The sequence below is a fragment of the Dipodomys merriami genome, unplaced genomic scaffold (genome assembly GCF_024711535.1).
Source record: "Dipodomys merriami isolate MVZ:Mamm:240054 unplaced genomic scaffold, mDipMer1.0.p SCAF_3, whole genome shotgun sequence".
Classification (NCBI taxonomy): Eukaryota; Metazoa; Chordata; class Mammalia; order Rodentia; family Heteromyidae; genus Dipodomys; species Dipodomys merriami.
The window spans coordinates 49,802,115-49,814,875 of NW_027204492.1; positions in this window are offsets into that span (position 1 = coordinate 49,802,115).

Consider the following 12,761-nt stretch of genomic DNA (forward strand, 5'->3'; position numbering starts at 1 on the left):
ATGGATCTCCACTGCTATGAATCATCTTAAGGAATGGGTGGGTTTGGGAGCCCTGACAGGCCTCCTGGTGTTAGTCTCCTTGGTATGTCTGTGGTGCATTTGCCAAATTAGAGGTTCTAAGCGTCGCAGTGCAGCCATGATTATCCAAGCCTTTACAGTCATTGGAGCAGGTCAGTCCCCCCAAGCATGGCTTGCCACCCTAAAACAATGAACACAGATTGCAATGCCAAAGTACTGCAGTCGAGAGGCATGAGTTTTGCCCTCGAGGAGAGCATGTTTGATTGCACACGGGTTCGATTCGCCTTTTCCTGTCCTTGTGAAAAACGAATCAATGGACAGGCTGAGTCATCCCTAGAGAAGGTACTCTCTGGGAGAAAGCTTGTATGCAGTCCTTGCATTGCACAACAGGGATCAGACCTCTGTTCTCATCTGTGTTCTTTAAACAAAAAAGGGGGAACTGTAGGGAGCTGCGAGAGGCCGCACCTGGAAGATGGCGCCAGCTTCCGCCCTCCGCCTTCCCGATGGCGATTGCTCTCTGTGGCAAACAAGTCCTTATTTGGCTAAGGCAAAGAATCTGGCTTGCTTTCGTGCACCTGAACCTATTGATGGTTCCCACGTGGCGTATCAGGGTTGGCTACCCAGCGGGTACTTAAGGCTGAGGAGAATTCTCCCCGGGGTTGGGGTCAGAAGATTACTCAAAGGTCCTGAATAAACTGCAGAGAGAAGAGTTCGGTGTCGGTGTCGCGTCTTCCTTGGTGGTCGAGGCGGTAGCGACAACCCAGGCCCAGTGAAAGCAAACCAGAAATGGAAGACAAACTCTACATCCAAGAAATGTTAGAGTCAATGACGCAAGAATTAAAACGAGAAATAGATCAGAAATGTACAGAACAAAGAAATGAATTTTCAAAAGAGATACACAATTTCAAACAGGAGATGCATTCAAAAATAGATGCATTATACAATTCATTAAGAGATGAGATTAATACGCTGATGACCAACATGGAAGTTCAATTTCCTCCATGCAAGCAACAATGAAAGCCATAGTTAACAGAGTGAATGAAATGGAAAATAGAATATCAGGTACAGAAGACAAAGTGCAGCAACTGGAAAAAAAAGTTACAGTTATGAATAAAAAAACACTTAAACCATGCCAAAGGGAAGTCCAAGAACAAACAGACAGGGCCAAGAAATTTAATCTTCGTATAATTGGTGTGGACAAAGGTGAGGAATACCAAAATAAAGAAATTCAACATCTATTCAATGAGAATATAACCCAACATTTCCTCAATATTAAAAGAGAAAAACCTTACCTACAGAACAGAAGCATACATACAGAGCACCTAACAAGCAGGATTCTAGGAAGAACACTTCTAGGCACATTATAGTAAAAATGATAGCTCTGAATAATAAAGAAACAATCTTGCTTGCATCAAAAACAAAGACTGAGCTAGATTATGATGGGAAAAATCAGAATTACTGCAGATCTCTCCAGACAGATATTGAATGAAAGAAAGGACTGGGAAATTATTATCCGAGCCCTGAGAGCCAATAACTGCCAACCCAGACTGGTATGCCCAGCAAAGCTAGCATTCACGTTCAATGGAGAAATTTAAATTTTTAATAGTAAACAAAAAATAAATTAGTTCATAAGCAATAAGCCAGCACTTCAAAGAATATTAAGAAGAGAATACAACCTGAAGAAAACAATCCAGGGATCCAGACAGATATCACTAGAAGTCCAACTTAGTAAGCACATGAGAAAAGGAAAGAAGAAAAACTTAGGAAAGCAGGAAAATGACAGGAAACACAATGTATCTCTCTATAATGACTGTAAATATTAATGGGCACAATTCACCAATTCAAAAGAAAAAGAGCTGCAGATTGGATCAGAAAACAAGACCCATCGATTTGTTGCCTTCAAGAGACCCACCTCTCAGCCAAACATGCAAACAAACTCAGAGTGAAGGGTTGGAAAAGTATCTACCAATCAAATGCCCCCAGTAAGAAAGCAGGAGTAGCTATCCTGATATCTAACAAACTTTTCATTAAAATCAATACAAAAAGACAAGAAAGGACACTACATATTAATAATACAGGGAACAATCCAAAAGGAGGATATTACCATTACCAACTTATACTCCCCAAACCTTGTAGCACCCAAATATGATAAGCAAATATTCTCAAACTTACAGAATAAAATAGATCCAAATACAATAATACTAGAAGACTTTAATACCCCACTCTCACCAAAGGACAAGGCTACCAACCAGAAAACTGGCAAAGAAGCTACAGAATTAATTGAGGCCATATTTCAAGTGGAACTAACTGACATCTACCATGTATTTCACCCTAAAACAACACAGTACACCTTCATAGCAGCTCATGGAACTTTCTCCAAAATAGAGCATATCACAGTTCATGTAAGGAACTTAAGCAAAAAAAAGGGGACTGACATAATCCCCTGTACCCTATCTGACCACAGTGGAATCAAGCTAGTTCTCAATAACAAAGCATACCTCAGAAATTACTCAAATACATGGAAATTGAATAGCATACTTCTAAGCAACACAAGGTAACAGAAGAAATCAGAGAAGAAATTAAAAAGTTCCTACAATTAAATGAAAATGAAGATACATCACAATGAAACTTGTAGGACACAGCAAAAGCAGTCTTGAGGGGCAAATTTATCACCCTCAGTGCCCACATCAAGAAAATAGAGACAGTCCAAGTAAATAATTTCATGTTGCAATTAATACAGCTAGAAAAACATGAAAAAATGGAACCTAAAGTTACTAGACAGAGCCGGATAATTAAAGTACTGAAATTAATGAGATATAGAATAGGAAAATTATAAATAAAATTAATAAAACAAAAAGCTGTTTTTTTGAAAAATAAATAAAATTGATAAACCTTCGACAAGATTAAGAAAAATAGAGAGGAAACCCAAATTAACAAGGTCAAGGATGCCACAGGAAAAATTACAACAAATACCCAAGATATCCAAACAATTATAAAGAACTATTTTCAAAAGTTATATTCTCTAAAGAAAGAAAACCTAGCATAAATGGAGGCATTTTTAGGGAAATACAAGTTGCCCAAACTGAGCGAAGAAGAAGTAAATCAATTAAATAAGCCAATATCTTATAACGAGATAGAGGAAGCAATCAGAAGTCTTCCAACAAGGAAAAGCCCAGGACCAGAGAGATTCACAATGGAATTCTATAAGACCTTTAAAGAAGAAGTAACACACATACTCCTCAAGCTTTTCAGAGAAGCAGAAAAGGAGGGAGCTATCCCAAAGTCATTCTACGATGCCAATATCACACTCATCCCCAAACCAGACAAAGACCCAACAAAAAAAGAGAACTACAGACCAATCTCCTTGATGAACAGGGATGCAAAGATCCTTAACAAAATTCTAGCTAACAGAATCCAGAAACAGATAAAAAAATTCATACACTATGACCAGGTAGCCTTCATCCCAGAGATGCAGGGATGGTTTAACCTATGTAAATCAATAAATGTAATCCAACACATCAACAGATCCAAAGTCAAGAACCACATGATTATCTCCACTGATGCAGAAAAGGCTTTAGATAAGATACAACATTCATTCATGTTAAAAGCTCTCGAGAAAATAGGAATTTAGAAGGAGCATTCTTTAAAACAATAAAAGCCATATATGACAAACCAATTGCCAATATTATACTTAATGGGAAAACTACAACCCGTTCTCCTAAAATCAGGAACAAGGCAAGGATGCCCACTGTCTCTACTCCTCTTCAATATAGTCCTGGAACCCTTAGTCAGGGCAATAAGGCAAGAAAAACATATTAAAGGGATCTGCATGGGGAAGGAAGAAGGTAAATTATCACTTTTAACAGATGATACTATGCCTTCATTATCCCCAAAACCATCCCCAAACTCTTAGAAATTATAAATCACTTAGGCAAAGAACAAAATCAACCCACAAAAATCAGTTGCCTTCTTGTACACTAACAATGTACAGACAGAGAGAGAAATAAAGGAAGCAACTCCATTCACAATAACCTCCCCCCAAATAAAATATTTAGGAATTAACCTAACCAAAGATTTAAAAGAACTATTTCGTGAAATCTATAAAAACTTAAAGAAAGAAATTACAGAAGACACCAGGAAATGGAAAGACCTTCCATGCTCTTAGATAGGCAGACTTAATATAGTGAAAATGGTAATACTGCCAAAATTAATATACCAGGAGGAGGACACAGAACTAGAGGGAATCAGGGAAAATCATACAACAGCAGGACCCATCAGCTGCACTGGACATTGATCAAAATGAACTAAGCAACTCAATGGCAGTGATGGGAGGGAGGGAACAAGTGGGAAAGAGGGAACAGCTGATGCTATGCAAATCAAAAAAAATGTGCATATCACCCTATGTGGAAGAAATAACTGTATTCCAAAGCTCATAGGGCTCATAAATTTTATAGATCATGATAGACAATTTGCCCCATGAAAGTTAAAATGTTTTTTACTTTAAGTAAGCATCACTATCCCACAATACTGTGAAATTGGGGAAATTATGTAATCACTTAATCACAATAAAGAATTTGAAAAAAAAATAAAATAAAAGCTGGCCTCGGAAGAAGAGAATGGCTTCTACTATAATTATACAACAGTGAAGAAATTATACCGACATCAAATACAGTGAAAGCAGGGGTTATACTATGGGGGAGGGACATACAAAGCAACAAATAAATAATCTTATAAATACGTTAGAAACAATCGCATTAAAGAAAAAAAAACATTTGAATACATATTTAAGGTTTTGATGTCAGTATAATTTGTGGAGGGGAAGGGGAAAAACAAATTGTTTAAACAGGGATACAGGTGGACCCATTGCAACAATGAGATGTACAAGTCTTTATGTCGAAAACGAACTTTGCAACTTTTGTTCGTGCGGGGGGGGGGAGAGGGAGCGGGGAGAATTGGGTGGGGGGGGAAGGATGAGAAGGGATGGGGAAGGAGAAACAAAGTAGGAGGCTACAATGCTTGATAAGAAATGTACTCATTATCTTGCCCATGTAATTGTAACCCTTCTGTACAGTATTTTTTTGGGTCCGGTCATGGGGCCTGAACTCTGGGCCTGGGCGCTGTCCCTCAGCTCTTCAGCTCAAGGATAGCGCTCTACCACTTGAGCCACAGCGCCACTTCCAGCTTTTTTTTTCTTTTTGCTTATGTGGTGCTGAGGAATCGAACCCAGGGCCTCAGGCATGCAAGGCAAGCGCTCTACCACTGAGCCACCTTCCCAGCCCTCTGTACAGTATTTTCACACACACACACACACACACACAAAACAGTGAAGAAAAGTTGAACTTATTTAATCTTTTCAGCTTTCACTTAGATTGAGGTACTCTTTTTTCTCTACTTCTTTTCTTTTTAAAGTATTTCCTTTCACTTTTTGCAGTCATCACATGTATTCCCTAACACCTACACTATATGAGACATTTTTTTACTTCATTTTACATTTTATCTTCGATGTCCTCTCATTTGTATCTTTGTTTCATAGGTTAGTTTTTTTTGTTTATTGTTCTTGTGATTCCTTGTGGTATAGTCCTATGTTGTTGTCATTTTGTGGTATGCAACTAGACTGTCAGAATGCTTTCATTCTCTTTCTCCATTCTATTACCTTATTCTTTTACATCAACCTTGTTGTAGATTTTCTTTTTCTTTCTATTACTCTCTATGTTAATGTTAGCAGTCACCTATTCCATCCTTGTTCTCTTCACCAGCGACTACCTTCTTCCTATTACTGCTGTAATTAACAAGTGACTTTTAACATTCCTAAACATTATCTTTGCTTCCGATGCAACTCTTCAAGACTTTGGAGAACTGGCAGTGATTGGGGATAACTGTATTTCCATACTGGATGTTTCTATCAGCTGTGATTGCCTCTGCAGGTAGTCTGATTCTTCTTGAATTGGGTAGAGAGTCAGTATTGTGATCATAGCTGAGTGCAAGTTTTACTCATAAAGTATCCTCACAACCTAGTGTCAGTTGAAAGCAACACAATGTCTGTACCATCTTAGGCTAGAATAAAGAATGTGAAAAATAAAATTAAAATGAGAAAGGTTGTTGAAAACTAGCAACCAAGATCTTAGCCTCAGAAGGATAACTATCATGTAGAAGCCCAATGAAGTGGGGGGGGGGGGCGGGGAGAGGGAAGGGGGGAGGTGCAGAGGCAGGAAACAAGACAACAACCTTCCCTACAGAAAGTCAATAATTGTACTTTAAAGGCGTTGTGTGATACTGCACTGGATGATAAACCTTGAACTAAAAAAAAAAAATGATGATAAAAATGAAAATGAAACTAAAGCAAGCATGGATAAACATCTGAATAAATTAAAAGTAATATAAAGAAACAGCTGAACCAATTCATATGTGTATGTGTGTGTGTTCAAACCAACTGACAACAGTTAATATTCAGAATATGAATGAATGTGCAAAACTGCAACAGCAAAACAAAAACCAGGAGCATCCTCAGTACAGGCAAGGCCAGTAGGGCAGGTACAGCTGGACTGCAGATTCGAAGTGGCAACAGCTGTGGTACATAGGCCAGCTCAAATGCAGGCACAAAGATGATAGGCAGAATTCTGTTCTATGCTTTGCTGAGGCTTGCCAGAGGTAATTGGGCAGAGCTGTCCAGGGATGATTAGCTCTCCTGCTACATAAAGAAGCTCACCAACTAAGAGAATAACAGCATCTCCCAGGACAGGTATAACAGTATGTGCTGGATACACATGAGCACCACCAGATACCACATGTCTAGGAGACTTACTATTGGTATGCAGCTAGCACCTGACATGCCAGACTGCCCACCATCCTCCTCCACATTTAGTTTCTGGAAGAACTACTATTAACTTATTCAATGATAGCTTATATCAGCCAAGAATTCTTTAAACGTAAGGCTTGTGCAAGAGGGGCTAATTAAGGAGGCAACCAAGTCATTAGCAGCAATTCTGGAGGGAATGATGCAGTACAACAACCTGACAAAATCACGTGGGAGGTCATGAGGTACTGTGTTGAAGGGCTGGTAAAGGAAACACTGCCACATGAAGACATGTCACTTTGAGGACCTTGACAGAGAGTGGTTGAGGCTAATTGGAAAGAATAGGGCAAAAGGGGAGATATGGACAGGCTCTTAGGTGTGTATGCAATTCAGCAATATGGTCTGTGCCTAGGAGAGGTGAGGAACAAATGCAAATCTAGAAGCCAGGCTAGCTGTCAGCTAAGTGAAAAATGGTTAGCTTATGACACAAGACCTAGGCATCCAGATGTTGACCCCTAAATATGTACAATGTTCTGGTCATAATCTTCAATGCCTGGAAGTAGCTTTTGCTAATTTATGGCTTAATCATCTGGGTGGGTAAGGGCACCTCGGGAATCTTCATGCAAATGTGACTAAAACTACACTCTTGATGCTAAATGATATGGATCTCTTTGCATTTTTTCTCATTATTTTCTGCCTAAAGCCTTAGTGATTTGGAACCAAATCCATCTTTCACCACTATGCTTGCCAAGAATCAATATTGGTGTGTTAGATGCCATATTTCTTTCTTTCTTTTTTTGGGGGGGGGCGGCCATGGGCCTGGTTGCTGTCCCTCAGCTCTTCAGCTCAAGACTAGCTGCTCTACCACTTGAGCCACAGCTTCGCTTCCAGGTGCTTGGTGGTTTATTGGAGATGTCTCATGGACTTTCCTGCCTGTGCTAGCCTTGAAGTGCGATCCTCAGATCTCAGCCTCTTGAGTAGCTAGGATTACAGGCATGAGCCACTGGTGCCCAGCTAGATGCCCTATTTCTTAAGACATAGGAAGGCTCTGGCATGAACAGAAAAAGAAGGGGCCTCCCAAGGGATCCCAGCCCAACCTATCCTTCCCATTTAAGGCCACCCCTTGTCCTGCCACATAGCGAGTCTGCTTGTCTGAGCTACGTTATCTCTGACTCCCATTCCTCCCTTCTCAAACACTACAACCCCACCCCCTGTTATTTCTCTAGTTCTGGACCTGTAACAACCCCTGAAAGCACCTCCACAGGAAAAAAAATCAATGAAATAGGCCTTTACATCTCTGAAACATTTTAATAATAATAAAAGAACCTGCAACAAGGGGTTTCATCTGGGGCAGATGGATGAGAGGAAGGTAGGATCTTTGGAAGAAGGAACCGGGATTCAGGCCTGACAAAGCCCAGTGCCAGGTAGGAACACCTAGCACTGGGTAAGGGCAACTTGGGAGATAGTGGTACTTGCAAAATACAGAGTAGCAAGTTGTTGCGCACGACTCTGTCGAGACTTTAGTGATGAGCCTCTGGCTGCTATACTGAGCTTCGTGTTCTGCTATTTCAAGCAAGGTTCAAGTCATGTACTCCAAAAGAGCGTCCAGGTAGACAGAGGTACTAGAAACCAGATGCAGAGCACAGTTTCTCTCCCGCCAATGCTGTTTCTCTTTAGAGACCAAAAGATGAGATCGGCTGTTGTGGTGGGAAGGGTGGGGGCGCTTCCTGGAATGAAAAGTTCCTCCAGTTTTTCTTTGCCAGCTGCACTTGCTACCAGTGGCTGGAACATCTCCCTCCAAGTGGCTCCACTCTCTGCCTTTCTGGATGTTGGTGAAGGCTGGCTGCTCCAGGCATTGTGTACTAATGGGTATCCTACTGACGACCCGTTAATCCCTCATTGGTCAGTGGCGGGCTTCTTAGCACGTGCTCAGATGATGTCACAGCTAGAATCCCACTGTGGAGCTGCCCTTAATCCAGTGAGGATCAAGTCTGACTCCACTTGGTAGACAGAACTCTGTCAGTTTCTACAGCACCCAGAGCATCCTTAGAAAGAATAACAGATTAAAGGAGGATGGGCCTGGCACCAAGTAAGTTCAGTGTGTCCTGAGATGTTCACAGTGTTTTGGTTCCACTTTACTTCTACCACACACTAAACAACCCCCATACCCATTAAACTGTCTTCTCCCTTAACCCTTCACACACACACACACACACACACACACACACACACACACACACACACACACACACACACACACACACACACACACACACACACAGAACCCACAGGTAGCCACTAGTCTCATTCTTGCATTAGATAATTTGCTGTGCCGGTAATTTCCTATAGAGAGAATCATGCAGGAAACTTCTGTCCTTTTGTATATGTTTCTTTCATTTAGATTCATAGACTTAGTATGATTCATCCAGGTCATATTGGTTCATTATTGCTCATCCATGCAGAAGCACAAACCATTCTTTCTTTCCTTTTTCATACCTGAATAATATTCCACTATTTTGTTTCAAATAATTCAGTGACTTCTAATTGAGAAGTTTACAACTTTAGCATATTGCTTGCATGATCATTCTTCTTTGAGATATTTTCTTGGACTACTTGTTCCTAATTCTTTTTGATCTACCCAAGGAGTGGACCTCCTGGGTCATCTGGCAACTACAAATTTATTTTACTTGAACAGATTAATATTGATTTCTATTTCAGCTGTAACCTTTTTGTACCCTTGACAATCTGATGTAGTCTCAGCAAATGATTAATCAACTCAGATAATGCCATTGGCATATAGTATCTGGGTAAATATATCCAAATATGTTGTAGATTATATAGTGGCACATAATAAGCACTCCCTGTTTATTTCTCATGTTTGAACCCAGCTGGAGAAGTTTTGAATACCTTGTTCCTTTCTTAAGCACATAGTTTTTTGATACATACTATTATATAGTCTGCAGCTATCTCAGGCAATGAAAAAATAACAATGAGTGGTATAATTCAGGTTCACATATACAGTGTGGTAGGAGATTTGGATAAGAAACTTGGCAATGACTGGAATATACTGTGTTAAGTGCTGCAAGAGTAGAAGTTCAAGATGTTATAAGAATTCATCTGTCAAGTACCTCACACAAATGGGGGATTTGGTAATCATGCAAAAAATTGAAAAACAGAAAACCTAGGAGTATAGTAAGAAATGATCCCAATGGGAAAAATGTGTGAATTGGACATGAATAAATCTTTCTTACCTTTATGAGGGTGTAAGGCTATAGACTTTGGAGCCATTTCGGTAGATTTGGGATGGAGAATATTAAGGTGTTTATATTAAAATGAGCTCACTATATTTATTTTACAGCATATCTAAGACATCCAACAGAGACAAAGGAAGCATGGCAGAATTATTTCCCAATTTTTCTTGCTCCAATCCCAGGTGAGCAAATACTTGTACCTATGTGAACAAACCCCTCCTCTATCACACACACATAAGCTGGATCTTTTGAGGAATTTCCAAAAGAAATATGAATATGCATTTGCATGAAATATCATTCATGAAAATGAAGAACATAGAACATCAACAGAAAAACCATCACACAAGTCAGATGTCAAAGAAGCATTTAAGGAAAAACATTTCCTTTAGTGAAATGGAATGGAAGGTTATTAAGTTATCAAGATGAGGTTGAATCTGACGATGTTTTTGCAATTCCTGAAACTACCTAGATCTCCAGGTCCACAGCAATAAGAGAAGACTAAAAATATAGGAATGGAAGCCAGCAAGTTACTTGCACAGATCCATGTGCAAGATCATGATGTAACTCAGGGTAGAGACCATACACTCCTTCAAAGATTAAAGAAACAAAGCAGAACCTTGATCACTTAAGAACAAATTTACATGATTGTGAATATTCATGGGGTGCCATGTGAAATTTCAATGTATGTATGCAACATTCAATGAGCAAATCAGGGTAATTAACATTTATCATCTCAAACATGTATTATTTATTTGTGTTGGAAAAGTCTTCTACTTATTTTGAATTATTGCTTATTATTGTCACTGTACATCTTATAGATCATTAGACTTTCATTTTATTAAAGTATTTATTAATAAAAACTATTTGGCATTAGAAAAAAAGAAATTTGAATATGCCAAACCAAAAGGCTGTGGCAGAGGTGAATCTAGAATGGAACCAATCTTTGAGACTCATACTTTTTATGCCATCCATTAATTCAATCAAATTTAATTTTGTGATATAGCCTTAAGTAAATTTTTGCTTCTCATCTTATTTCTATCTCCCAAGTGTACCTCCTCCTACAAGCCTCAACATGCTTTGTGAGTTAGGAAGGACAACCATCTTCTTTTCTTGCAATTACTTCGTATTAGATATCTTGGTGGGCAATCCCAGTATTTCCAACACCACTGCAAAGTGAAAGAATACCTCTGGATTCTCTTACTTTTGACCACATTTTCTTGCAATTACTTCGTATTAGATATCTTGGTGGGCAATCCCAGTATTTCCAACACCACTGCAAAGAGAAAGAATACCTCTGGATTCTCTTACTTTTGACCCTAATACCACCTAACTTTATAATACTGTCTCAGATGAGACATGATGAATGAAAGCTCTTTGTCTTTGTGAACCTGAACAGTCTATGTTGACTTACAGGCATTTTCGTCCAAGCTTTAATCAATATACATGATAGTTACTACTTCTGTGTTCCCTGAGGCTCCTGTGCTGTTTTCGCAGACCAACCTATGCTGTGAGTCTGTTTGTGGGCTCTTGATTGTGAGCTCCTAGAACATTCATATATCCTGATGATATCTCCATCATTCTGATCACTAACCAGGGCTTGAAATATGATAGTTGCTTCAACAAAATTTGTATTAATAAATGGTTGAACTAATGAACACCACTTATCAGAACACTATGGATAGACTCAGCAAAATAATAATAGACTTGACTTAGCCTTCAACCAGATGTTATGTAGTTTCATCCTATCCTATTGGAGATCAAGGTCCTTTGGGCTGCTTCAGGCTATTATGCCTGGACTCCTGCTCTGGGTATTGTTCCCTCCTGCTCTTTCTAGTATCTCATTACATCTCTGCAATCCCATCTCCAGTATCTTGACTCCCTCCTTTCTCTCTGCTCTCTTCCTTTCAGTAGTGCAATATTCTCATTTCTCTCATCCAATTCTAACAACATTTGCTCTTAACTTGATTAATTCTCTCCAAGTTCTTTCTTTCAAAGTACCAAAACTATATATACCTCATTGTCAAATAATCTAGTTGGACCAAATATTATGTCATTTTTCAAGGAAATAGATGGACCTAGAAAAAATCATGTTAAGTGAGATAAGCCAAGCTCAGAGAGAAACAGCTCATGTTTCTTCAGAAGCTAGATCTAAAATATATTGCAACATGATAAATTGTACAGGATTCTATGTATTTACCCAGAATGATATCAGAGGAGGATACTCTAACAGCAGGAACACAAGAACACTATGCCTACATTAATCTGATCACACAAAATTATATTTATTGAAATGAACTCCAAAAAATGAAAACAATTTTGTCTTTTTTTGTTCATCTGTCTTTGGGAGGATAAAGAGACACAAAAATACAGGGAAAATGAGTGAATAAATGCAGCAGCGGTACTCACTAAACACTATGTTGAAAAAACTGTACAACTTGTAGGTGAGGATGGGAGGGAATAACTGGGAGTGAGGCGTAGGGGTAACATTGACCAAAAATAAACATACTCCATTCCTTGACTTATGAAACTGTAATCTCTCAGCACATCACTTTTATTCCAACAAAATGGGCAATCATCCATATTAGGTTATCTGACCTCTTCCCTATTCATTAGTATAGTGTTGACCTTAGAATTTCTGGCTGCTGTTTCCCATGCATCTTTTTATCCAGATCTATCCTACCTAGTTTTTCCCCTAAATA